The following is a 5,585-nucleotide window of genomic DNA, read 5'->3' as shown; positions in this document are numbered from 1 at the left end:
AAATATTTAACACAGAATGAAGAAATCTAGATATTTGTCTTTAAAAAAAAAAAAAAAGCTTTAAGTTGGGAAGAATTTTGTTCAAGTTAGAAGCTGCCAAACCAAGAGGAATTTATTGGATTACTTGTAAAATATCAGTGGCATCTGTTAACATTTCTTCTGTTTACATTTATAGAGGATCATTGTTGTGCTTATACCTTAGAGGTATAACTTTTACATTTGTATCTAAGTATATTTACCCCAACAAATTTTTATTTTTTTAAAATTTATTGCTCTGATATTTAATTCAAAGTGTAGCTTGTAATACCCCTAAAAAAAATAAATGAGAGGAAAATAGGCTGGAGACATAGGGTGGTAAGGATTGTGGAAAGCTTAAAAAATATAAGGCTGTCTTAGGCTCCCCTGCAAGGCTTTATTAATGCTATACTAATGCTGATTTGCAGTGCTACATACAGTCCTAATTATTATATGGTTACAGCTGGATGAAATATTTAAAACTTTATTCATACAAAGATATCCAAGTTGGTTTTAAGTGGTTTTTAGTTTGGTTTTTTTCAATTTTTAATTGAAATATTTGTCAAAAGGTTATCATATTTAAAGTAACATATTTCAATAACTTTCTATACATTTTCATACCTTTTTGATAAATTTTCAGTTTCACAGCAGTTTTTTCAAAAAAGAGAAAGTGAATAATTCTTCAGAATTATTTTCGTTTAGAAGGCAAGCAATTTTTTAATGTAAAGATAAATTGTTAAAAAGGTTGACCAGCCCTCTATATCTTGTGACAAAAAATATAAAAACATGACAAAGGCAGTTTCAGATGTCAAGACTCTCACCAGCAAATTAAGATGAAGATAGTGGAGATTTCTGAAATAAGAAAGTTAAAAAATGAACACAAAAAACTCACAACCACAGGGAAATATCTGTACATGCAAAAAGGAAATCCTTTTTTTTTTTTTTTTTTTTTTTTCCCCGAAAGAAGAAAAGTGGGAAACTTACACAGAATAAGTTCCTGAAAAATGTTGCTAACAGACTGGGTAAGGGCTGCCAAAGGACAAGGCTGGTTTGATAATATAGGTATGTTTTTAAAATAGAAAGGAGAAGGAAAGAATATGCAAAAGGGTGAGATGAAGATCACCTGAAAATAGGAAGGTATATTACACCTAAAAATCATCTGCCCCTCAAGGGGCGGAAATTACATAGAAAGTTACATGGCGTGTTTCAATATTGTCAAGTTTTTTAAACTTTAAATATTACCTCAGTACTTGAATCAAATAGTTAGATACTATTTTATCTTTTCTTTTGTAAATTGTCAGTTTAAAGCTAAAAGCCGTATTTGCGCAGTTAACAAATAAATTCTATTAGGAATTGTGAACCTCTGGTTCCTGCTTCTTGTTTGGGAAGTTGTTATGACTTTTTGGTCTCAACATTTTAGTGGAGCTACACTTGCATACCACAGTTTACTTCTTCCTTGGTAAATTCTTTAAGGAATTTTAAATATAGTGGCACATGTAGGTTAAGCTATTATACAGTGCAGTGGTTCTGAGCCACAGACATGGACTTCTAAGCAGTATGTGAAAAACAAGAGAGAAAAGCAATATCCAACAATCAGCTGGCCTCAGTGTGCTCTGAGGGTCTGCTCCTCTTTTAGAAAATGTTCAGGAGTCTGCCAACAAAAAATTTTGAAAACATTGTGAGAGAGAGCTCAGTTTACACATATTTACATGCCTAATGCATGTGTGTATATGTGTGTACAGTTTGTGCAAAGTGTGCTTATTTCAAGGTCTCATGCCCCAGCTTTTTCAGTCCCGAGTATACCGAGTCTGATAACATATCAGTGTAGCTGGTCTTACATTCAGACTGGTGGTTTCTTGCCTTGCCTTGTACAGCAGACAACATCCCAGCCTTCTGATTGATTGTGAGAGAAGGGAAATGTGAAAAGATCTCTTTTGTACTGCTGCAGAGCATTCACTTTCACACTCTATACTGCTACCAGTGCTCTGACTGATGGACAACCATGTCTAAAGGTTTCCATGTTCTTATACATATAGTGCTCTTCCATGTCTCAGCGTCTAATTTCAGAGTTGGAGCTGGATTGTACATGGACTTGGATTAGGTCCATACAACTTGCTCCTTGTCGAGTATGACAGAGAGCTTCTGTGGAGCCTCATAAAAATCTGGGATATTTCATTCTTGTGAGTTCATGAGACACAGATTTTGTCTTCCTTATGCTGGCAGAACATTGTAGGAAATATTGGCAGTAACAGTCTAACTGAGCATTCATTTTAAGCTTCTAAGAATAGCCTCTCCCTCTTTTTCTTCTTTTGTTCTTTTTAATGGGATGTTGCCTTGATAATAACTTGGAATATTGTAAATCCACTCTAATTGTGTGCACTATATTGCAAAGAAATCTTCATCATCGTTATGATATAAATAACATCTAAGTGGCTGGACTTCATCAAACTGCAGCAATCAACACGGAAGTATTTTCAGAATTTTTTGGTTTACATATATATATAAAGAAATGTCTTCATAAGAAGTAGCGAAATAACTGCACAGTTAGCATCTTTGTTTCTGTCTCAACCTTTGGAATTTTAATGTATTGTCCTTTTCACGTAAAGCCTTTTTAAATACATTTAAGTGCATTAACAGTATTGCTTCAAGGATTTCCCTTCACATTGAAAATCTCCTCTTGGTTTGATATATCTATGGCAGCAATGCTTAAATTCTTAAGTGAAGCTCTCACATTCAGAGGATAAGACAGTTTTTCAAGGAGGACACAACCATGAAATTTTTTGTAGCTTGTCAATGCCCAGAGCCAGCTCTGGGCTTGATGTTAGCTGTATTTGAAGTGAAACTCCCTTCACTTCTATGGGATTCTTTAGTTAAGAAAAAACCAAAACCAGCAATGCAGAGTTCTTTCTTTAGCATCTAGAAGTCTTACAACCAGCATGGGAGATCTCATGGCTTCAACAGGTAAAGAGCATTTGGCTATTGAGGTTTGCCAGTGTTAAAGATGAAGTATGGGCTATAGCCCAGACAAGTAAGTTCTCTCAAGGAAAGGCAATCGCCCACATATAGCAAAAGTGCAGCAAAGACAGAGGATCTCAGGGCTTTGAAAGAGGAGGGCAAACACTGGGGGAAGGAAGGAAGACAGGAAGGTACACCAGCAAGGGTGAATTTCATAGAAACATTGAAAGGTTTGGGTTGGAAACGTCCTTTAAACATCATTCAGTCCAAACCCCCTGCCATGATCAACCATCAGGTTGATCAAAGCCCCATCCAACCTGACCTTGAGCAGTTCCAAGTTGAGTTGATCCACAACTTCTCTGTGCAACCTTTTCCAGTGCCTCACCACCTTCATCGTAAAAAAAAAAAAAATCCTTATAAAGAACTGAAAAACTCAACACAAAGTAGTATCATCTCACTTAATTTTAGACAATTGTGGTGTAGACATCTGTTTTTGGTGTAATAGGGGGAGTTTAATTCCTGTTATAGTCAGTGGAAGGTAAGATGCACTTTTAGGGTGTGATTTATTAGACATATTTTTGTTTTCTGGTCTAATTTTCTCTAGGCCTCTTCTTTTCCACTGATTATGCAGGATATCAGATTTAGCTATCTGTTTACTTGATGTCTACACTTGATCAGATGAATCCCACACAGTGGTGAAACTATTAGGGGATTCTATCCCCACCCAAAGGCCAAAAAGAAGGCATAATATGCTTTGAAATAGCAACTGGCCCTTGAAACTACTTCCTTTTCAGTGACAGATATCTAGCTTGGAATGGCACAGTAATTCTGGAATAAAGAAGAACAAAAACTTATCCAGTTTTACTAATGAGTTAATAGAAGGACATGGTGAAAAGACACAAAGATGCCTTGACTTGTTTTCAACCTCTATTTCATCTTTGAATAAAAGACAATAAATAAGCAGTCTATGGCATTTAAAAGTAATGGCATTAGCTATTTAAAAAAAAAAAAAATTGAAGAACTTGAAGACAGTGCAATAACAATTCAGTGGCTACCCTGCCTTTGGTAATAGCTGGTTGAATTTTTCCACTATTTTGAGGCTCCTGGAGCCCATTGAGCTCCACTTTTGAATTAATGTAATCTCTTTTGAAATGGAAGATTTGTTTCTTGAATACGGATGGAAAGAAATTGCAGTAGTGACCAAGTGTGAGTAGATGAGGGACAGAAAATTCTTTCTGCAGCTGGGCTGAGGGTTTTCAAGGGCAGCAGTTTCAATCTCCTGATTATAGTTGCATGCTGACCTGCATAAAACCTCAAGAAACCTCTGGAGATTTTTCTGCTTCTAGGATAGAATTTGACCTGTCTAATTTCATCACCTAATTTGTGCTTAAAAATTAGTTGCAAAATTAATTAATTTGTTCTACTGAGATAAAAGCCTTAATTTCTCTACATATCAATGAAGAGAGTTAGGTACTACTGAAAGTCTGCAGGAGTGCCGTGCCCCTGTTTGCTGCTTTGGTGGCCTTCAGGGTTACTTACATCTCTTCCTTGACCAGGGAACATATAAAAAGACTCACTTTTTGGGTGTTTAAAACACAGAAAAAAATTAGAGGCCCAGTGTTTGTGGACTGGATGACATCCCTAATTAATTAGCTCTTCAGTTTTTCATACTTGGGTGAAAGTTTTGACTGGACAGCTTGATCAAAAGCAAACACTGAAGAGACAAATCAGGCTCCTTTAAAATTTGGCCAGAAATGTGTTATTTTCCCAGCCTCTGATAGATACTCTTTTTCTCTTTAATGAAATTGTTAATTTGTTTCCAAAATCGGGTCTGTCCACTGACAATAGAGGAAGCTGAAATTGCTTAGCTTTAAAGGGTTGTATTCTAAAGGCTTGAAACCTTAGCACAGAGCTTTGGACATTGCTAATAGTAATACTGAGCATGATTTTACTTCAAAGCATTTAAAAAATATCCACCGACTGATCCTATTCAATCTTCTCTTGCCAGAGAAGAACCAAGCTTGAGAGAGAAAACTAGGAATTCAAGCCAAAGCTTTCATTAGAATTTGTAGGTTCCTCTGGTGCTCTCTGCATGTTAAAAAACTTCTCTTCCTTTCTACATCTGCATTTGGAATAAATAAGGGGTGATGCAGGAGAAAAGTGAGAACTTCTTATAACAGGGTTAGACCCTTGTGAAGGTTTATGCAAATATCCCATGAAACTTTATATATAATGAACAGTCATGGGACATTTCTGCAGCAGTCTCAGCATACCAATATGTGTCAGCCTGGTTGAATGATTATTTTTTTTGTGGACTTAAATTTCCATTTAAAAATTATCATCAGAACAGCCTAACATATTTCACTCCATCTGGTCATTTGGATGCTAAGAGTCATGTCCATGAAGAACTCTTATGGAGTGTTTTGTTTTATTGCAAAACATATGCTCAGCAATTTTGGTGCTGAATGTTGCTAAGTAATTGACAATTTCTAGCTCAATCTTCAGCATTTATTTAGACACCGACTCCAAATTTCCAGTGTGCAAATCATTGAATTGTTTTCAGGTATGAATCAGTATAAATCCAGATCTGTTGGAGCCAGAGTTCAGCCTACCCA

This window comes from Pterocles gutturalis, unplaced genomic scaffold, assembly GCF_000699245.1.
Source record: "Pterocles gutturalis isolate BGI_N339 unplaced genomic scaffold, ASM69924v1 scaffold7992, whole genome shotgun sequence".
Taxonomy (NCBI): Eukaryota; Metazoa; Chordata; class Aves; order Pterocliformes; family Pteroclidae; genus Pterocles; species Pterocles gutturalis.
This window is presented reverse-complemented; position numbering follows the sequence as displayed.